This window comes from Lissotriton helveticus, chromosome 3_1 (assembly GCF_964261635.1).
Source record: "Lissotriton helveticus chromosome 3_1, aLisHel1.1, whole genome shotgun sequence".
Taxonomy (NCBI): domain Eukaryota; kingdom Metazoa; phylum Chordata; class Amphibia; order Caudata; family Salamandridae; genus Lissotriton; species Lissotriton helveticus.
Window position 1 is genome coordinate 1,843,374,344 of NC_136061.1, and position 23,382 is coordinate 1,843,397,725.

The following is a 23,382-nucleotide window of genomic DNA, read 5'->3' on the forward strand; positions in this document are numbered from 1 at the left end:
GGCATACACTCTGCCTTTTTGCAAAATATGTGTGAGGTAATGAAAAAACATACTGAGCATAGGAACATTCTAATCTGAAATGTAATATTTTGAACTGCAGCATAGTCACAGACAGCAGTTACGGGTGGAGCATGATTGATGAGTGATCACTATTCAAAATAGCTGCACATTATATTGTGGAATATTAATTTTCTCATTTTTCTAAAAGCCTTGACTGAGCTATTCCATTGTCATAGACAAACGAATTAGGTTTGTTGACCTTTTCAAGTATTGTCAATTTACTAAAACTCACGTGCAGTTGAACGGTTACACACAATGTTTCATCAGCGAAATCTTATATAAAAGGAAGATTTGGAGGGGAGGGGGGAGATGGGGTGTTCAGGAAAGTCATTTATGTGACTAGCTCTTCCATAGGTTACATTGGATGTCCCTTGTAACATTTTACACGTGTAACGTTTGATTGGAAACAGCTAAAGATTGGAAGTTTAGGCTCTCTGAACTTAGAATTTAATAAGACACCTTTTAGAAAAGGTGTTTTTTAAATTACGTGTTTGAAAATGCCACTTTAAGAAAGTGGACATTTTCTTGCTTACCCATCCTGTGTACCTCTGCCTGTTTGTTTATTCACCACCTGGTTTTGATGTGACAGGAGCTGGAATGTGCATTCACTCTAGACAGTCACGAGGGGGGCTGAGCTGTGTCCTGCTTTTCCTGGTTGACTCATAGCCAGACTGAATAGACCGTTCCGCATTTAAAGAGGTCTGAGGAGTTTTCACTAGCACCTGAATAGTCTGTGTCTGCTCTGCACTATTCTGTCTCCACCTCCTGTGGTGAAGCTGGACTAGAGAAGACAGTACTGTTTTTTAATCAACCAAAAGACTTTGTGCCAAAACGTCAAAGGGAAAGTTGGTATAAGTATTGGGACCCTGACCCCAGAACTTTAGAACTTATTTGAACTAAAGGACCTGCCAAGAAGAAGAGCTAGAAGAGCTTCCTGGGGGAGTACTCCCACTTTGCTGAGTGTTGCTTTGTTGGGTTGGCCTGCAGTTGCTGCTTCTGTCTTGGGCAGTCAAAGGACTGGACTGGCCTTTCTGCAACTATTTTTCCTTAGTTTCTCCAAAGGCTTGAGGTAGAGCTTGCCCCCTGTTCAAGAAATATCAGGCACAGCAAAGACTTCAAGATCATCTGTAGGCTATCTGGTTTTAGGTTTAACCCTATAATAACGGATAAAACCCCACCGAAGGAAAATAGCCATCACCGGTGTAAACATATAAACACCTTTGCAGCCACAAACTAATTGCCATTCAAAGAAAGAAAAAGATGAGTGAAAGAGGCATTTTTATTTCTTCCTGAAGGGGCCAATACAATGTAACTTTGTTATATGAGGTAGCATAAAGAAAGACTGGGCTAACATTATTCTGCTTAAGTTTTTTTGTTTAGGCATGTCCCTAAAATATTGTCTCTTCTTCCTTCTGCTTTCTTCAGTTTTGTGGTCTTTGTCTAAAGATGCAGTGGTTCGAAGCATTTTTTAGGTCTTGTTTAGTTATTTTATAAACTGTAGAGAATCAGGAAATATCAAAATCATATTTGATATTTTGGCTACATTTGATTTCACTGATAGGTAAAATGGCTCGTTCATAAAAATCTTTCCTAATATGTACCATTAAATTTACCCAAAGACAGAGAATGGGTGAAATCATTTAACCCCTTCCATGCTCATGACGAGCTGAGCTCGTCATGAGCCACAATGCTCCGGTGCTCATGGTCATCGCCCATGGAACGCTCAGGTGCGGGGAGAATTCCCCCGCTGTGCTGAACGTTCCACGGAGCCAATGCACCTGTGACGAGCTGAGCTCGTCATGAGCACAGGAGCACTGTGGCTCATGACGAGCTGAGCTCGTCATGAGCATGCGGGCGCTGTGCGCGCCCCTCTCCCCCTCAGCACAGCGGGGGAATAACCACTGCAGCGAAGGGGTTAATACATCATCCCCCTTTTCTAGTGAGTCAGTATTGATTGCAAGTGAATTGCCAAACACCCCAAGATTTAAACATTTAATGCAATATGTAGGTATATATGAAAACAATGTTGTCACCAAGCATCTGAGATCGTGGTGAAAACATGACACCAGACATTTGGTAAAAATGAAATGCAGTGTTGCTTGGAAGGCTGCTGAAAAAAGTTCCTACCAATATCAATAAAGATTGGAGTGATATTGTTTGTATTTGCAGTAATTCAGCTACGTATGTGAAAAAGTTGTATGATGGTCTGTCAAAATCGATATCTGAGCTAAAGTGCTTCCTTGTAAGAGATAATTGTCACTTGCTGACGGTATGCTGAAAGCATCTTTACAATCTTCAGAGTTAATGAAGAATGCTATTGACTTTGTAGTCCATTCTGGTGCAGTAAAAATGTATTTGGTACTCGTATACCATGTGCACATGCACTATCAGTGCAGAAAGCAAGCAATAATTAAACAGTGTTTCTGTTATTTTTAATGGCGTGAAAATGTGTAACCACTGATAACCTCCAGAATTTAGCAAACTTAGAAAATGAAAACTGGAAAGCCTAATCATCTGCTACCAGCATCAGTAGCAGTGTGTTTTGTGCTCCAACACAAGAAAAAGCAACCCAATGCCATCAACCACGCGGCTGTCTGCTCTGTGGCCTGTTGGCACTGCAGAAAGCACCGCCCCTCTTTGCACCGCATTCCTGATATCACCGATGACGAAGTCTGATGCCCTTTCTTGACCATGCCCTGAGGGCACTGCATTCTTCCCTGCATCGCTTCACATGACAGCCTTGGTGTCCCCCACATCGGCATTTCAAGCCAACTTTGCTGCCGCTCGATGACTCCTTCACCGAACTCTGGGACCAACGCCTGCTGGCAACACCTCTTCAAAGTTCACCACAAGGTCTACACCATCCTATATTCCCATGGTACCATTTGCGAGACTTCCCGATACCGTAGCTAGCCTGTGATGCCACGGCCAGCCTGAACTGTAGGATTTGTTTGTTCACAATGCAGTGATAGCCCCTGACTGAGCTATCGACTTCAAGGTACTGTATTTAAAGTCTAATTTTGCATTATTCAAGGTGCATACCTCTGTAACCTAGTGGCCTAATTTCTAACACCCTCCATGCCACAAAGTGCCTGGAACAAGGTCCTGCAGTCACAGAGAGGTTCTGTCTGCTTTTCTGCCTTCAACAGCTCTGACTGTGCCCCAGATTGGAAGTCTTAGACTCTGGGCTCTGTTACCTTGCCTGTCATGCTTTGGAGTGCCAGGGGCCCACCGGCCAAGGGAGGCCTCTCCTGCTTCTCCAGGTTCAGAAGCTCTAAAGGACCCTTGGGACAAAGCCAGAGCAGACCTAGTGGTAAACGTCTCTTTTCCAGGCATGCGGTGTAACACAGTGCTGTAAGCCTGGGGAGGTCTACCCTGCTTGTCAGGCTTAGGAAGTTCTGACCAGGCCCCAGGACAGAGTCCTGGTGGGCCCATAGCTGAAAGTCCAGTCCCTGGTCTATCATCTCTAAACGATTGTGTCGCAAAATGCCTTGTGCAGGCTCCTGCAGGCCTGGGGAGATCTCCCCTGCTTGTCTGGGTTCAGAAGCTCTGTCCTGGCACCAGGTCAGAGTCCCAGCAGGCCCTGGGGTGGAAAACCCTGGGCTCTCTGAACATGCCATTATGTTGCAAAGTACCTCAGGAGGCCTTCTCTGCTTGTCCAGATTCAGACTCTCTGACTAGGCCTGAGGTCAGAGCCCTGGTGGGCCTTGGGTTGGAAGACCCCCACTCCTGGACTCTTTTCCCTTGCTCACTGTGTCTCAAAGTGCCCCAGGTTGCCTCAGGCTTGGAGAGGACTCCCATGCTTGTCTGTGTTCAGAAGCTCTGATCGGCCCTGGGACAGAGCCCCAGAGGTTGCTAGGATGGAAGCCATAGAACCTGGGCTCCGTTCTCTGGCATGCTATGTCACATAGTGCCTGGGACGGGGTCCCACAGGCCTGGGGAAGCTACCCCTGAATGCCTGGGATAAGAAGCTCTGACTGGGCCCTGGTTCAGAACTCAGTGGGCTCCCATCGCCCCTTTCTTGCTAACCAGCTCAGGTCCCTGGGTTAAACCTCCGTGAGGTCTCCCCTCAATAGCCCCTTGCCTGATTCCCAGCTCGGACTCTGAAAACCCAGTCCTCAGAATCTCTGTCCTCTTCAATGGAGAGCAGACTCTTTTTTTTAAAATTAAGACACAGCGCCACCAGATTAATGTGCTCCAAATTCAGGCATCTGGTTGCACACCATCAATTCCTATTTCTAAAGAGTGCCCAGATACCTGGGCTGCCCTGGAAGTCACAATGAGGGCTCATTCAACTTTGTGAATGCAGGCAGGAAGTCAGGTCATTTTTTTCTGGTGGCCCCCTCTGTCACTCCATTTTTTACAGTTTGCAAGAAGGGGTGGTAGCCTTGCTCCGGATTAGTCGGGACAGTGTTCTTGGATCCCCTTATGGCCTGGTGCTTCTCACCCAGTTGCTGCTTGGGTTTGTGGCTGCCTTTCAACCCAGTCTAAAGGGTTTTTCCTCTCAACCTTGCTTCACAGAGAGCAAGCAGGGATGCACAGTTGACATCCCAGTTCAGGGCGGCCTGCACAGAGACAGTTTAGCCAGTAATGTACAATGATTGATTGAGCACACTTCGTCCACTTGGGGATGGACTGCTTGACCAGCCTTGGCTGTTTTTTAAAAGACAGGGCATTCCACCCTGTCTGGATTGTCAGAAGCGAGGGTCTGCCTTTTGTGGAGGTCACTTACCAGAGCAAAGGCCAAGCAGCTTGGCAGCTTGTTAAGTGGTCTGACCGGAGTGGATGGGGTCGGTGGTGCTAGTCCTACATGCTGCTTGGAGGTTCAGGCCTGTGTGCTTGCCCCTTGCCCTTTTCCATCCAGTGTATTTCCACAGCCACTGCGAATGGGTGGCCCAGGCTGCACACCCTTATTTTTTGCTCATGGTGCACCTTGGCCTGCCTCGCTCTTTTGTTGTAATGGAGCAGGCTGGGCTTGCCAGTGCATGTATGACTTCCTTTTGCCACTAGCCCCCCTCTCCCCCAATCACCGGCAGGCAAGAAGGGGCTCCCAAAGCAGACTCCTCAGGTATGTGAAGGTTGGCCCAGGATGGGCATGCAGATCCTCCTCCAGTCCAGCAGTTGCAGCCACCTGGTTGATCCTGCCATTAGCTTATGATTGTCTCAAAGATTAAGCCACGCATGTGTGAGTACACATAATCAGTAAAGTGAAACTGTGAATGGCTCATTTAATCAGTTATGGCTGCTTTAATCGCTCCATCTGTTACGTGGAAAACTGTGTCAATACTAGAGCGAAGATATGCTAACAAGTGCTGTCCTCCTGGGATGCATGCATTGGTCGATAGGGTTCAATTCTGAAGAGGGAGTCTGAGAAATGGCTACCACATTCACGGAAGGCAACAGGCATGCAACTTACACACTCTCGACTCGGATAGGTAGTGGCCAAAAATAAAAATGCAGGTCTCTTTGGAGGCAGTTATATAGGTAATGATATTTTGGAAAACAATGGTTCTGAAATGGCCAAAAAAGGTCCAAGGTAGGTAGTCTCCGCTATGGGGACAAGGTACTAAAGTTGTAATGGATAATCAATGTTGATTGTCTATGACCACTTTATTACCTTGGTCCCATAGTGGAGACTACCTACTTTGGACCTTTTTTGCCCATTTCAGAGCCATTGTTTTCCAAATATTAATCAATCCCAGGTTCACATATTGGGGTCCCGTTGTTTCTGATACTGCGTATAAAAGCAATGAGACACTTTCAATCCTTTAACAGTGGTCTATTGGAGGGCACATGTGGTGCCAGCAGCCACAATAATTCCAGTTTCAAAAGTGAATATAAAAGTTGCTGCAGTTAAAAAGCTCCCAGTTATATCTTGGGATTGAGTTGACAATCTGGTCCAAGGTGAGCTACCTGTCCCAGCCTCTGTCCCTCATGCCCCCCATTGATGGTCTTGACTGAGTGTCCTGGGTGTCGGAAGCATTTACTTAAAAAAAAAAACATAGAGTGTTCAATGCAAGATGGTTGCTTGAGTACCTCAGTTAGGAATTATGGAATAGGACTCTGATTCTATTTTGTTGGGTTCTGGAACTGGGGCCATGATTAAGATGGATGACTAGGAGCATTCGTACTGTACCACTAGTGATGATATTCTTGAAGTGGCCGAAGATGAAGCAAAATAAAAGCATTTTCCAAGAATCTTTTCATCAATCAAGAACAAAAGTCTAAGGCTCTAAGACGATCAGATACCCTTGTAGTTCTGACAATAAATAATGTTGACTAGTGATCCAGCAATGTTATTCCCATGGTCAGCTAAGTAGCTTCTGGGATGCCAAAGTTTTTTGGTTCCTGGGGGTGTACGTTTGCAAAGCTGAAACCTAAAGCAATTGACAGAAGAACAACACCAGGAGTGGAGCTTGAGGCTTAATCTGACTCAACACTGGAAAACTCATTTGCTTGGACACGGAAAGGATTGACAGTTTGATAGTTATTTCTTGATTCTGTGGGTAGTGGTGCATGGTCGTTCTTAGTTGGTGGAGCGATTTGTCTAGGTAATTCAAATAAAGAACAAGACTCCTCCATGCTAACTAGTTGGTGACCCCCAGTGGTTGTCGTTCAGCTTCTTAGAGGGACAATTTGTGTTCAGCCACACAAGATCGAGCAATAACAGGTCTGTTATGCCCTTAGATGTTTGGTGCTGCATTCATACTACACTGGGTGGATCCGAGTGTTTCTACCCTTTGCCAAGATGACTGGGTAACCTGCAGAACCTCATTCATGATCGGGATTGCAATTATTTTCTATGAAGGAGAAATGCAAAGTAAGTGTAGATCATAAGCTTGCAATGATTAAGTCCCTGCCCTCTGTACACACCTCTTGGGAGGGAGCTGTATTTCTCCCAGGGATGTTCTAGCACCAATGTATGCACAACTGCCGGGGGACCACTGCCTCCTGGATCCGTGAGGCAGGATACCTCTTCCTCAGGCACCCTAGGGCACAGGATTGTAGTGGCTGATACAAATAAGTGAGACCGACTGCATTGGGAGGTCACCTCCTGTTTACCTGGTCCAGTCCTCATAGGGCGACTTGAGCAAACATAGACTGGCCTCAAAGGGGACTCTTGTCATGAAGATTTTAGAGAGGAACCCTTGAACTTAAAGGATTACTTTCTAGACCCCATCTTAAAAGGTTTGAGAGTTTTTTACTCTTCCACTGCTTTGTGCACCATGTCATCAAGTTCATTACCAAATAGTTTTAATCCTCTGAAATGTAATTTTTTAAGTAGACCTCACTGAGTGGAGCCTAGTTTCCATGACTTCATCCAAAGCAGTCTAGGACCAGCTATTGAAGCCCCAACTGACACTACGGCTGCCCACGAACATTCTCATTTTCTTGTTTCCCTTTCGGTCTCTTATTCTTTTTTCCCCTGCTCCCATAAATGTTACTTCTACACATGGTGCCAAGATTCTGTGGTGCAGGAGGTATTTGTTGTAGATAATTTGAGAAAGATTTTAGATGGTGTTTGCAATTCCAGTGAAGTGCAGCACCCCAACCAGACATGCACGTCACCTTAAATGATGCTGACAGTGACCACAAGCACGTTTGTGCATACATAAATGAAACCGGCTCTTGAGAAAGGGAGACAATGAAATGATGGATGTAAAGCAGGGCTTTCTGGCAGGAAGAAATCATGTGAAGGAAAAGAAACCGCTTTCTGTGCCACCAATGGATACCTCAACTCACCCTTGTGCTGACCACTCAGGGTTCAGAGGGTTTGCTTACATGGTTTTTGGTGGGAAGTGTCAGCAGTCCGGCCACAACTACAAAGTTGATAGGTGTTCCGAATGCTGAAACCGCATGTTAGTTGGTTTCCCAGAGATGCAGTGGCATGCATGCAAAATGTGATTGCTTGGCTGTTTCTTTTGCGAGAGAGCATGGTGGCACCATGCATGCTGAACCCTACCCATCATCACATGTTTTCCCAAAATGGCAATGGCATTGATGCAAGGTGCGAGCGATTGGCTGTTTCTTCCGGGAGACTTCAATTACAGTATCTTGTAACATCCACATTCTATGAGAATGTATTAAAAAAAAACTCTGCAGCGATCTCAGATGAAGAGATTGTAAAACCTGGGATTTTGTGCAGTAAATAAGAAGTATACACTGGGCGTAATCCTTCTAATCCTTTAGGGAAATATAAATCTTTAAAAAATAAAATAGTCCAACGTAGTAGAATGTGATTGTGAAGGTACTGCACTGACCTGGAAAAGTGTACAGTTCTAGTTAACAGCATAGCATGAAATACAATTCTAGTCCCCTTCTATTGAACAAGGGATTGGTTGAATACACTAAAGTATTGACTTTTTGAGATTTTTTTACAAAAGGAGCATTTCCTTCTTTGTAATGCAGGTAGAACATTTTAACAAACAGGCATACACTCTGCCTTTTTGCAAAATATGTGTGAGGTAATGAAAAAACATACTGAGCATAGGAACATTCTAATCTGAAATGTAATATTTTGAACTGCAGCATAGTCACAGACAGCAGTTACGGGTGGAGCATGATTGATGAGTGATCACTATTCAAAATAGCTGCACATTATATTGTGGAATATTAATTTTCTCATTTTTCTAAAAGCCTTGACTGAGCTATTCCATTGTCATAGACAAACGAATTAGGTTTGTTGACCTTTTCAAGTATTGTCAATTTACTAAAACTCACGTGCAGTTGAACGGTTACACACAATGTTTCATCAGCGAAATCTTATATAAAAGGAAGATTTGGAGGGGAGGGGGGAGATGGGGTGTTCAGGAAAGTCATTTATGTGACTAGCTCTTCCATAGGTTACATTGGATGTCCCTTGTAACATTTTACACGTGTAACGTTTGATTGGAAACAGCTAAAGATTGGAAGTTTAGGCTCTCTGAACTTAGAATTTAATAAGACACCTTTTAGAAAAGGTGTTTTTTAAATTACGTGTTTGAAAATGCCACTTTAAGAAAGTGGACATTTTCTTGCTTACCCATCCTGTGTACCTCTGCCTGTTTGTTTATTCACCACCTGGTTTTGATGTGACAGGAGCTGGAATGTGCATTCACTCTAGACAGTCACGAGGGGGGCTGAGCTGTGTCCTGCTTTTCCTGGTTGACTCATAGCCAGACTGAATAGACCGTTCCGCATTTAAAGAGGTCTGAGGAGTTTTCACTAGCACCTGAATAGTCTGTGTCTGCTCTGCACTATTCTGTCTCCACCTCCTGTGGTGAAGCTGGACTAGAGAAGACAGTACTGTTTTTTAATCAACCAAAAGACTTTGTGCCAAAACGTCAAAGGGAAAGTTGGTATAAGTATTGGGACCCTGACCCCAGAACTTTAGAACTTATTTGAACTAAAGGACCTGCCAAGAAGAAGAGCTAGAAGAGCTTCCTGGGGGAGTACTCCCACTTTGCTGAGTGTTGCTTTGTTGGGTTGGCCTGCAGTTGCTGCTTCTGTCTTGGGCAGTCAAAGGACTGGACTGGCCTTTCTGCAACTATTTTTCCTTAGTTTCTCCAAAGGCTTGAGGTAGAGCTTGCCCCCTGTTCAAGAAATATCAGGCACAGCAAAGACTTCAAGATCATCTGTAGGCTATCTGGTTTTAGGTTTAACCCTATAATAACGGATAAAACCCCACCGAAGGAAAATAGCCATCACCGGTGTAAACATATAAACACCTTTGCAGCCACAAACTAACTGCCATTCAAAGAAAGAAAAAGATGAGTGAAAGAGGCATTTTTATTTCTTCCTGAAGGGGCCAATACAATGTAACTTTGTTATATGAGGTAGCATAAAGAAAGACTGGGCTAACATTATTCTGCTTAAGTTTTTTTGTTTAGGCATGTCCCTAAAATATTGTCTCTTCTTCCTTCTGCTTTCTTCAGTTTTGTGGTCTTTGTCTAAAGATGCAGTGGTTCGAAGCATTTTTTAGGTCTTGTTTAGTTATTTTATAAACTGTAGAGAATCAGGAAATATCAAAATCATATTTGATATTTTGGCTACATTTGATTTCACTGATAGGTAAAATGGCTCGTTCATAAAAATCTTTCCTAATATGTACCATTAAATTTACCCAAAGACAGAGAATGGGTGAAATCATTTAACCCCTTCCATGCTCATGACGAGCTGAGCTCGTCATGAGCCACAATGCTCCGGTGCTCATGGTCATCGCCCATGGAACGCTCAGGTGCGGGGAGAATTCCCCCGCTGTGCTGAACGTTCCACGGAGCCAATGCACCTGTGACGAGCTGAGCTCGTCATGAGCACAGGAGCACTGTGGCTCATGACGAGCTGAGCTCGTCATGAGCATGCGGGCGCTGTGCGCGCCCCTCTCCCCCTCAGCACAGCGGGGGAATAACCACTGCAGCGAAGGGGTTAATACATCATCCCCCTTTTCTAGTGAGTCAGTATTGATTGCAAGTGAATTGCCAAACACCCCAAGATTTAAACATTTAATGCAATATGTAGGTATATATGAAAACAATGTTGTCACCAAGCATCTGAGATCGTGGTGAAAACATGACACCAGACATTTGGTAAAAATGAAATGCAGTGTTGCTTGGAAGGCTGCTGAAAAAAGTTCCTACCAATATCAATAAAGATTGGAGTGATATTGTTTGTATTTGCAGTAATTCAGCTACGTATGTGAAAAAGTTGTATGATGGTCTGTCAAAATCGATATCTGAGCTAAAGTGCTTCCTTGTAAGAGATAATTGTCACTTGCTGACGGTATGCTGAAAGCATCTTTACAATCTTCAGAGTTAATGAAGAATGCTATTGACTTTGTAGTCCATTCTGGTGCAGTAAAAATGTATTTGGTACTCGTATACCATGTGCACATGCACTATCAGTGCAGAAAGCAAGCAATAATTAAACAGTGTTTCTGTTATTTTTAATGGCGTGAAAATGTGTAACCACTGATAACCTCCAGAATTTAGCAAACTTAGAAAATGAAAACTGGAAAGCCTAATCATCTGCTACCAGCATCAGTAGCAGTGTGTTTTGTGCTCCAACACAAGAAAAAGCAACCCAATGCCATCAACCACGCGGCTGTCTGCTCTGTGGCCTGTTGGCACTGCAGAAAGCACCGCCCCTCTTTGCACCGCATTCCTGATATCACCGATGACGAAGTCTGATGCCCTTTCTTGACCATGCCCTGAGGGCACTGCATTCTTCCCTGCATCGCTTCACATGACAGCCTTGGTGTCCCCCACATCGGCATTTCAAGCCAACTTTGCTGCCGCTCGATGACTCCTTCACCGAACTCTGGGACCAACGCCTGCTGGCAACACCTCTTCAAAGTTCACCACAAGGTCTACACCATCCTATATTCCCATGGTACCATTTGCGAGACTTCCCGATACCGTAGCTAGCCTGTGATGCCACGGCCAGCCTGAACTGTAGGATTTGTTTGTTCACAATGCAGTGATAGCCCCTGACTGAGCTATCGACTTCAAGGTACTGTATTTAAAGTCTAATTTTGCATTATTCAAGGTGCATACCTCTGTAACCTAGTGGCCTAATTTCTAACACCCTCCATGCCACAAAGTGCCTGGAACAAGGTCCTGCAGTCACAGAGAGGTTCTGTCTGCTTTTCTGCCTTCAACAGCTCTGACTGTGCCCCAGATTGGAAGTCTTAGACTCTGGGCTCTGTTACCTTGCCTGTCATGCTTTGGAGTGCCAGGGGCCCACCGGCCAAGGGAGGCCTCTCCTGCTTCTCCAGGTTCAGAAGCTCTAAAGGACCCTTGGGACAAAGCCAGAGCAGACCTAGTGGTAAACGTCTCTTTTCCAGGCATGCGGTGTAACACAGTGCTGTAAGCCTGGGGAGGTCTACCCTGCTTGTCAGGCTTAGGAAGTTCTGACCAGGCCCCAGGACAGAGTCCTGGTGGGCCCATAGCTGAAAGTCCAGTCCCTGGTCTATCATCTCTAAACGATTGTGTCGCAAAATGCCTTGTGCAGGCTCCTGCAGGCCTGGGGAGATCTCCCCTGCTTGTCTGGGTTCAGAAGCTCTGTCCTGGCACCAGGTCAGAGTCCCAGCAGGCCCTGGGGTGGAAAACCCTGGGCTCTCTGAACATGCCATTATGTTGCAAAGTACCTCAGGAGGCCTTCTCTGCTTGTCCAGATTCAGACTCTCTGACTAGGCCTGAGGTCAGAGCCCTGGTGGGCCTTGGGTTGGAAGACCCCCACTCCTGGACTCTTTTCCCTTGCTCACTGTGTCTCAAAGTGCCCCAGGTTGCCTCAGGCTTGGAGAGGACTCCCATGCTTGTCTGTGTTCAGAAGCTCTGATCGGCCCTGGGACAGAGCCCCAGAGGTTGCTAGGATGGAAGCCATAGAACCTGGGCTCCGTTCTCTGGCATGCTATGTCACATAGTGCCTGGGACGGGGTCCCACAGGCCTGGGGAAGCTACCCCTGAATGCCTGGGATAAGAAGCTCTGACTGGGCCCTGGTTCAGAACTCAGTGGGCTCCCATCGCCCCTTTCTTGCTAACCAGCTCAGGTCCCTGGGTTAAACCTCCGTGAGGTCTCCCCTCAATAGCCCCTTGCCTGATTCCCAGCTCGGACTCTGAAACCCCAGTCCTCAGAATCTCTGTCCTCTTCAATGGAGAGCAGACTCTTTTTTTTTTTAAATTAAGACACAGCGCCACCAGATTAATGTGCTCCAAATTCAGGCATCTGGTTGCACACCATCAATTCCTATTTCTAAAGAGTGCCCAGATACCTGGGCTGCCCTGGAAGTCACAATGAGGGCTCATTCAACTTTGTGAATGCAGGCAGGAAGTCAGGTCATTTTTTTCTGGTGGCCCCCTCTGTCACTCCATTTTTTACAGTTTGCAAGAAGGGGTGGTAGCCTTGCTCCGGATTAGTCGGGACAGTGTTCTTGGATCCCCTTATGGCCTGGTGCTTCTCACCCAGTTGCTGCTTGGGTTTGTGGCTGCCTTTCAACCCAGTCTAAAGGGTTTTTCCTCTCAACCTTGCTTCACAGAGAGCAAGCAGGGATGCACAGTTGACATCCCAGTTCAGGGCGGCCTGCACAGAGACAGTTTAGCCAGTAATGTACAATGATTGATTGAGCACACTTCGTCCACTTGGGGATGGACTGCTTGACCAGCCTTGGCTGTTTTTTAAAAGACAGGGCATTCCACCCTGTCTGGATTGTCAGAAGCGAGGGTCTGCCTTTTGTGGAGGTCACTTACCAGAGCAAAGGCCAAGCAGCTTGGCAGCTTGTTAAGTGGTCTGACCGGAGTGGATGGGGTCGGTGGTGCTAGTCCTACATGCTGCTTGGAGGTTCAGGCCTGTGTGCTTGCCCCTTGCCCTTTTCCATCCAGTGTATTTCCACAGCCACTGCGAATGGGTGGCCCAGGCTGCACACCCTTATTTTTTGCTCATGGTGCACCTTGGCCTGCCTCGCTCTTTTGTTGTCATGGAGCAGGCTGGGCTTGCCAGTGCATGTATGACTTCCTTTTGCCACTAGCCCCCCTCTCCCCCAATCACCGGCAGGCAAGAAGGGGCTCCCAAAGCAGACTCCTCAGGTATGTGAAGGTTGGCCCAGGATGGGCATGCAGATCCTCCTCCAGTCCAGCAGTTGCAGCTACCTGGTTGATCCTGCCATTAGCTTATGATTGTCTCAAAGATTAAGCCACGCATGTGTGAGTACACATAATCAGTAAAGTGAAACTGTGAATGGCTCATTTAATCAGTTATGGCTGCTTTAATCGCTCCATCTGTTACGTGGAAAACTGTGTCAATACTAGAGCGAAGATATGCTAACAAGTGCTGTCCTCCTGGGATGCATGCATTGGTCGATAGGGTTCAATTCTGAAGAGGGAGTCTGAGAAATGGCTACCACATTCACGGAAGGCAACAGGCATGCAACTTACACACTCTCGACTCGGATAGGTAGTGGCCAAAAATAAAAATGCAGGTCTCTTTGGAGGCAGTTATATAGGTAATGATATTTTGGAAAACAATGGTTCTGAAATGGCCAAAAAAGGTCCAAGGTAGGTAGTCTCCGCTATGGGGACAAGGTACTAAAGTTGTAATGGATAATCAATGTTGATTGTCCATGACCACTTTATTACCTTGGTCCCATAGTGGAGACTACCTACTTTGGACCTTTTTTGGCCATTTCAGAGCCATTGTTTTCCAAATATTAATCAATCCCAGGTTCACATATTGGGGTCCCGTTGTTTCTGATACTGCGTATAAAAGCAATGAGACACTTTCAATCCTTTAACAGTGGTCTATTGGAGGGCACATGTGGTGCCAGCAGCCACAATAATTCCAGTTTCAAAAGTGAATATAAAAGTTGCTGCAGTTAAAAAGCTCCCAGTTATATCTTGGGATTGAGTTGACAATCTGGTCCAAGGTGAGCTACCTGTCCCAGCCTCTGTCCCTCATGCCCCCCATTGATGGTCTTGACTGAGTGTCCTGGGTGTCGGAAGCATTTACTTAAAAAAAAAACATAGAGTGTTCAATGCAAGATGGTTGCTTGAGTACCTCAGTTAGGAATTATGGAATAGGACTCTGATTCTATTTTGTTGGGTTCTGGAACTGGGGCCATGATTAAGATGGATGACTAGGAGCATTCGTACTGTACCACTAGTGATGATATTCTTGAAGTGGCCGAAGATGAAGCAAAATAAAAGCATTTTCCAAGAATCTTTTCATCAATCAAGAACAAAAGTCTAAGGCTCTAAGACGATCAGATACCCTTGTAGTTCTGACAATAAATAATGTTGACTAGTGATCCAGCAATGTTATTCCCATGGTCAGCTAAGTAGCTTCTGGGATGCCAAAGTTTTTTGGTTCCTGGGGGTGTACGTTTGCAAAGCTGAAACCTAAAGCAATTGACAGAAGAACAACACCAGGAGTGGAGCTTGAGGCTTAATCTGACTCAACACTGGAAAACTCATTTGCTTGGACACGGAAAGGATTGACAGTTTGATAGTTATTTCTTGATTCTGTGGGTAGTGGTGCATGGTCGTTCTTAGTTGGTGGAGCGATTTGTCTAGGTAATTCAAATAAAGAACAAGACTCCTCCATGCTAACTAGTTGGTGACCCCCAGTGCTTGCAATGATTAAGTCCCTGCCCTCTGTACACACCTCGTGGGAGGGAGCTGTATTTCTCCCAGGGATGTTCTAGCACCAATGTATGCACAACTGCCGGGGGACCACTGCCTCCTGGATCCGTGAGGCAGGATACCTCTTCCTCAGGCACCCTAGGGCACAGGATTGTAGTGGCTGATACAAATAAGTGAGACCGACTGCATTGGGAGGTCACCTCCTGTTTACCTGGTCCAGTCCTCATAGGGCGACTTGAGCAAACATAGACTGGCCTCAAAGGGGACTCTTGTCATGAAGATTTTAGAGAGGAACCCTTGAACTTAAAGGATTACTTTCTAGACCCCATCTTAAAAGGTTTGAGAGTTTTTTACTCTTCCACTGCTTTGTGCACCATGTCATCAAGTTCATTACCAAATAGTTTTAATCCTCTGAAATGTAATTTTTTAAGTAGACCTCACTGAGTGGAGCCTAGTTTCCATGACTTCATCCAAAGCAGTCTAGGACCAGCTATTGAAGCCCCAACTGACACTACGGCTGCCCACAAACATTCTCATTTTCTTGTTTCCCTTTCGGTCTCTTATTCTTTTTTCCCCTGCTCCCATAAATGTTACTTCTACACATGGTGCCAAGATTCTGTGGTGCAGGAGGTATTTGTTGTAGATAATTTGAGAAAGATTTTAGATGGTGTTTGCAATTCCAGTGAAGTGCAGCACCCCAACCAGACATGCACGTCACCTTAAATGATGCTGACAGTGACCACAAGCACGTTTGTGCATACATAAATGAAACCGGCTCTTGAGAAAGGGAGACAATGAAATGATGGATGTAAAGCAGGGCTTTCTGGCAGGAAGAAATCATGTGAAGGAAAAGAAACCGCTTTCTGTGCCACCAATGGATACCTCAACTCACCCTTGTGCTGACCACTCAGGGTTCAGAGGGTTTGCTTACATGGTTTTTGGTGGGAAGTGTCAGCAGTCCGGCCACAACTACAAAGTTGATAGGTGTTCCGAATGCTGAAACCGCATGTTAGTTGGTTTCCCAGAGATGCAGTGGCATGCATGCAAAATGTGATTGCTTGGCTGTTTCTTTTGCGAGAGAGCATGGTGGCACCATGCATGCTGAACCCTACCCATCATCACATGTTTTCCCAAAATGGCAATGGCATTGATGCAAGGTGCGAGCGATTGGCTGTTTCTTCCGGGAGACTTCAATTACAGTATCTTGTAACATCCACATTCTATGAGAATGTATTAAAAAAAAACTCTGCAGCGATCTCAGATGAAGAGATTGTAAAACCTGGGATTTTGTGCAGTAAATAAGAAGTATACACTGGGCGTAATCCTTCTAATCCTTTAGGGAAATATAAATCTTTAAAAAATAAAATAGTCCAACGTAGTAGAATGTGATTGTGAAGGTACTGCACTGACCTGGAAAAGTGTACAGTTCTAGTTAACAGCATAGCATGAAATACAATTCTAGTCCCCTTCTATTGAACAAGGGATTGGTTGAATACACTAAAGTATTGACTTTTTGAGATTTTTTTACAAAAGGAGCATTTCCTTCTTTGTAATGCAGGTAGAACATTTTAACAAACAGGCATACACTCTGCCTTTTTGCAAAATATGTGTGAGGTAATGAAAAAACATACTGAGCATAGGAACATTCTAATCTGAAATGTAATATTTTGAACTGCAGCATAGTCACAGACAGCAGTTACGGGTGGAGCATGATTGATGAGTGATCACTATTCAAAATAGCTGCACATTATATTGTGGAATATTAATTTTCTCATTTTTCTAAAAGCCTTGACTGAGCTATTCCATTGTCATAGACAAACGAATTAGGTTTGTTGACCTTTTCAAGTATTGTCAATTTACTAAAACTCACGTGCAGTTGAACGGTTACACACAATGTTTCATCAGCGAAATCTTATATAAAAGGAAGATTTGGAGGGGAGGGGGGAGATGGGGTGTTCAGGAAAGTCATTTATGTGACTATTACCTAAAATATCATTTTACGGCTTTGCAATATTTGTGATTTGGTTCTCAGAATAAAGTGAAGGCAAAGGCTCTCCAATTGACCCAATAGATATAAGCTCCCTATGGCACTGAAAACATTTTGTTGTGTGCCAAATTCAGGTAAGAGGTGTCTCGTGTTACAGAGGTAGCGCTGTAAGCAGATGGCCACAAGAGGTCCTTGTTTACCTAAAGTTAGGAATTGAGAGGATAAAATATCTGTTGTTTCATAGCCCTTTGTGAGCCTCATCCAAAAAAAGAAAAAGATCAAATTTCGCAGACAGTTTTGTAAAAAACGCAGCATTTTTACAAAAGTGCTAATTTTTGTTTATTTTGCCAAAATACCAAATCGTGAAATCCTGGAGGGTCTGTCTAAGGTCTTGTTACTTCTACCCAAAAACCATTGGTTTGGGGGTATAGGTTTTGGTGAACATATAAGTTACAGCGCACTCATCTCACATGGTTTTGCATGAACACTGATATGAGGTTAGTGCCTCTGTTAGACACTACCTCCTTGCGGAACCCCTCACAGGTAAAGATCTCCATCAAGGCTCTAGCTACCAAAAGTTCAGTCACTGACCTCAGAAGGATAGATCTGGGTAGCAGGTGGCATGGTCCACCAAGACCAGGACAAACCTGTTGCTTAGGGCTGTCTTGAGGTCCATTGGTCCAATGACAATGATGCCCACCCTTTCAAAGGGGGTGCCAAGAATTAATAGTGAAACCAGGTACCTTTTTGCTTTTTTCCTTACTTCCCACTGTCCTGGGTGGTTGGTCAGGACCTGCCAAATGCATCTGAAGCTATCTTAATTCAGGGATAATAGAAGTGGGAGACACGCCTGGCAAAGGTCTTGTCTACCCCAAATGTCCTGCCAAGGGAGTGAGCCAATCCCAGTAGGAAGGTCTGGTAATACCTTGGCTTTCTTCCTTTAGAAAAAAAACCGAAAGCAAATGACTTTGTAAGAGAGACCAATATGTGCATGATGAACAACTCCACTTTCAACACACCTCTACACTTGATTCCACTAGAAGTGGATACTTTTGAGAAAGCAATGATCAAGGAATTTGACAGACTCAGACTCTCAACCAAAATGCCCTTCTTTAACCTGTCTAAAGCCGAATCAGACGTTCTCCAACAACTAGGATCAGACAGAGATATAGTCATAAAACCAGCAGACAAGGGACGAGCAACAGTCATAATGGACCGACAGAGCTATCATGATGAATGTCATTGACAACTCAATGATGGGAGATACTATCAACGCTTACGCATGGACCCCACTGCAGGACGACTGGCCACCAAAAAGACTATGGTAGAGAAAAGAAAAGAAGAGGGCTGGATCATCAAGGGTGAATCGGAATTTCTGGTACAAAATCAGCCTAAGACACCTTATTTTGATATCTTACCTAATATACACAAACCTACCAGACCCCCACAGGGTAGACGCATTGTCCCCGGAATTGGGTCATTACTTGAAATACTTCCCCAATTCGTGCATTGGTTCCTACGCCCCATCATGTTGGAGATGCCATCCTATCTGCAAGATCCCAAACACATACTGAATGGACTCACTAATATTGCCTTTAACCCAGTGTAACATCTTTTGGTGTCTTTTGATGCGGAATACCTCTATATAAACATTCCTCAAAATGAGTATTTAGAAGCAGTCATAAACCTCCTGGACCACAGAAGGCGGGATGATTTGAACCCATACCTCCTTTGTGATGGACTGTGCCACTATCGCTATGAAAGAGAATTTCTTCCAGTTTCAAGGACAAATGTACGGGCAGGATACTGGGGCTTCGATGGGAAGAACCTTTGCCCCCAAGCATGTCTCACCTCTACATGCACACTTTTGAGTCTAAATATATTTACCTGCAAGACAATCCATACTCTACCAACCTCAGAATCTGGAGGAGATACAACGATGACCTACTGGTGATATGGGAAGGCTTGGTCAAATCACTTGAAACCTTCGTGGTCTGGCTTTAACTCAAGTAATCCCCATCTGAGATTCACATGTAAAATCAGTAGGAACGCCCTCCCCTTTCTTGAACTTCGGCTATATACCAAGGAAGGTGGCATATGCTCAGAGTTGTACAGAGAATGTATGGCACACAACACCCTACCATGCTACACTAATTTTCACCCATGTGCCCTGAGAAACAATTTACTGGTGTGACAATTCCTGAGGATATTCAGAAATTACACCAAAACAACAAAGTACAAGGAATATGCCAACAAATTAGGCGCCCACTTGTCAGAGCGATCTTACCCTGCACATCCTATACACAAAGCAACAAAATGGGCCAAGAACACCAACTGAGAAGCCTTACTTGAAACTTATATCAAAACCCCCAAGGACCACTTGGTCTGCGTTAGCACCTACAGTCACTTGATCAACATTGTCAAGAAATCAATAAACAGGAACTACTTCATTATTGAAGCAGAGAACAACCAGCCACCTAAACCCCTTTTTCCCTTAAACACAGCAAGAACATGGGAGATATCCTGATTCACACACAACATACCGTCCCGAAAACAGTGGGAGGCTCACCTGAACACCCTACTGTCAGCTGTGCCTGCCAAGGGCCACTATCCGCATGGGTCGTGCTGTGTCTTTCTGTGTACTACCTCTATGTTTCAGATAGACGTGGATCCGACTACCTCTTGGGAGTTACACATTCTAACTAACTGCAGCACAAGAGGGTCATCTACATGGTATGATGCCCTTGCAATCTTATTTATGTGGGTATGACCACATGCAAGGTTAGACAGAGAATAGTGGTACATCATAGCTCAATAAGGTGTGAGAAAACAACACCAAACTTTCTAGACACTTTTTGGATGAGGGCCACACAGAAGATGACATCTGATTGATTATCATAGACAAACCCAACTACCTCCTGATGATGAAGACCCATGAATCAGTCCTGTTCCGTAGAGTACAAAGATGGGATTTTAGGCTCCACTGTGATAGACATGGCCTTAACAATGAAATCCCCTGGACTAGTCTGGGGCATTAGATCCATGCCCCCTTCTTTTGACCCACTGACATTTGCCCTTTTCTTATTCTAAGACCCTACACTATCTACCTATGTACCAGTTGTCTAGATAATATTAGGGTTATGTTGTAATCTTCCTTTTACCTGCTGCACTCTCCTTTCAATAAATCTCTGCCTACATGCTCAACTTGTGATGAGGTCATACAGAATGTTGGAGTGGGTTTGAAGGAGTGGAGAGTCAGTTGATCTGGATGGCTGAGCAGCCAGGAGACTGCTCCTGGTGGGGCAATTAATGGGGCATTTATAACAACTTAAGAGACATCTAAAGGACTAACTATCTTCCTGTAACTTATGAATAAATGTACTTGATGTAACTACAAGACCCAGACTACGCATCATCTTTCATTACAATACTGGCGACGAGTTGGAGAACCTATACATTGAATGGGCTTGTACATATGAAACTGAAGAAGCACAAGCAAAGAAGAAGCTGAAACTGAAGAAGCACAAAAAAAAAAAGAAGAAGCGCACGTAAGAGAAGCAAACTGGCTGTCCACATGCCCCACCAGTGACCAAAGACCGGTCAGCCCCAACGTGGATGTGCCAGTGCTTGTTGTACTTGGGTGAGTGTTGACTTTCCACAAACGTGTGATTTAGCTCATAAATTTACTGGACCAAGGTGACTGTTTTCCCTGTGTGTAAGGACAGCCTGCAAACCCTTATCTTCATTAATGTGAGGAAAGCTGTTTTTTGTGTAACAGACAATGAAAGCACAACATCGTTTTTTTTATGAAAAAAAAAAAGAGTTAAACTGCAGCTTATGTTACCGATTTGATAATTACACTCAGCTGATGATCTGCAAATTACTTTTGGCTAAAGAGAGACCTCAAGAGACTTTTAACTACGAGCTAGCGTCTCTTTCTGACCCAGTTGACTCACCATATAACACGCAGCAATTTAATGATAACACGCAGTACCACGATTAAGAGCAACGCAATGATGTTTGAATATTTTAAGGCATTCAACTGGTAGCAAGTTTTCAACACGTAGCACTCATGTTATGAAGTGTTTGGGCTCAAGAGCGCATTGTCAACACTGGAAAAACAAAGTGAGTACAACATGTAGCGCGAACTACAGCTCGTGACATCTATTTAACAAATGGACTCTCTACGCGCATGAAAGACTTTTCCTTACTTCTACTCACAGTTTAAATCCTGCGCGTTTGCTGCCATTGACGATTCAGTTTTCTTCGTAGACTCACCACTGACAGTTGGTCTCTGGAGCTCCTTCCAGTTCGCCTGCGTGTTTTGGTTTGATGACGTCGTTGGAATCCTCCGTGGTATTGGTGGAAGTCTCCTTTGACCCCTATGACAGCGTCTGGTTCAGCATCCATGTGAGGTCTATTTTCAATAGAAAGCGACGCCGAACGACGCTGTGGCGGCCATTTTGGGACATTGGGATGAATCCCTTTATTATCCTGAATTTCACGACGTTTCACCTCCAAGTTTGATGCGCAGATACATCGCAGGGGAATGATGCTTACTCTTGCCAACATCTCATTACGTGAAGGCTAACTTTATTTTAGCTGTGGCAAACCTGGTTTTACATGCGCAAATCTGGATTTACATGCGCAAATGAGAATTTCATGGTGATCATACCATCAACCATGAATGGAGTTCTCGTGTTGATGGCGCAATTCTCTAATTACGCTGGATGTTACCTGCAAATTTTGGACTATGGATGAATGATTATTGACTGGACTTTCGGGTGAAGTATCGCTCATCTACCTAGACAACGGTGACCACGTTTATTGTTTTAGTTTGTTATGTTAGAATTACCTTGTTTTACATCTGCATATTCACTACTTTGTATTGGGGGCATGTTACTGTGGTTGGTTTATTTGTAACCATGAAGTGTGTTTTGTCAGAATTGTGTTGTTTTGCGGAGGACGTCGCAAATCTTCTCGTATTTACAACATTCATTACCTGAGACAACTCACCAAAGCATGAGACTTTCTTATTTTGCTGGTCAATTATAATATTTGTCTCTTGTTTTCTGGAGTGGTGTTGGTGAGTGTGTGTGGTGTTTCTTTGACTCTGTTGGAGTGTCCCTTATACAGATATACGTGAAGTTTTCCCAAATTTAGTTAAAAGTTTTCCTAAATTAGTTTGGCGTGGATTTTTGTTTTCCTAGGATTTAGTTTCCCGAAATCTATTTGCTTTAGGTCTAAAGAAACCTACCAGATGTTGCCATGGGCATGGCGAATTTCAATAATTTTGTTTTCCTTTGGGTGTTGAAATTCCCAAAAATTTTGTCTATCTTGGGATTGTTTTTCCCTTATTTTGTTGTCCTTCAGGTGAAGGAGCATCCTTCGGGTGAAGGAGTGCCCAGGGTGGGTTACTTTTGGGTTGGTGTGGCTCGCTGTTTTTGTTTTGATGTACTTTTGGGTTGTTGTTTTGCATTTGCAATTGGCATCGCATATTTGCTTTGTCTTAGGGTAACCCATGTTACGATTGCCTTGAGTTCTAAGTACTCATAATTTAACAGTTTTGGTTTTACTGTTACCCATAGTTTTTTTTTATGGGTGTTGGACCTCTCATGTGACGTTTTAGGTACACCGTGTGGTGTGTTTTGGAAACGCAGTTTGTAGTTTTTGATTATATCTTTTTGACTTACATTCTTTGTATTTCCTTATTTTATCAGAGAGCTGGGTGTATTATAATTTTTGTTATACATCCTCTTTCTGCCATATAAGTGTTTTACCATGAGTGCTTTACCATCTTCATGCATTTTTGAGTAAGGGGATAAGATGTGTAGCATGTTTTACTTCATAGCGTTGGTAGAATGAGATATGTTTTATTTCATACATTTTCTTCCACTTTTAATTGTTGTTCTACTACACTACTTCCTTACAATTGTTTGTTATAATTTTCACAGCAATCGGAAGTGGTGTACTTTTTCATTTTACTGCTTCCCTTTGTGTTTTAACGTGTATCTAACAGCTTCACACTTTCTGTATGTTCTTTCATATTATGATGAGGGAGATGTGTTGTAATCTTCCTTTTACCTGCTGCACTCTCCTTTCAATAAATCTCTGCCTACATGCTCAACTTGTGATGAGGTCATACAGAATGTTGGAGTGGGTTTGAAGGAGTGGAGAGTCAGTTGATCTGGATGGCTGAGCAGCCAGGAGACTGCTCCTGGTGGG

At 44.3% G+C, this 23,382-nt stretch overlaps 1 protein-coding gene, 1 long non-coding RNA gene and 1 pseudogene across 9 annotated transcripts in view; 2 read left to right on the forward strand and 1 right to left on the reverse strand.

Annotated features, from left to right (window-relative positions):
- LOC144823886 (uncharacterized) overlaps positions 1 to 23,382 on the forward strand; it is a 1,846,314-nt gene that overhangs the window by 1,603,445 nt on the left and 219,487 nt on the right. The gene's annotated exons all lie outside the window — the stretch shown is intronic.
- Positions 1 to 23,382, reverse strand: part of LOC144823887 (uncharacterized) — a 322,915-nt gene that overhangs the window by 29,380 nt on the left and 270,153 nt on the right. The window lies entirely within an intron of this gene.
- Positions 5,189 to 7,007, forward strand: LOC144825450 (18S ribosomal RNA; annotated as a pseudogene).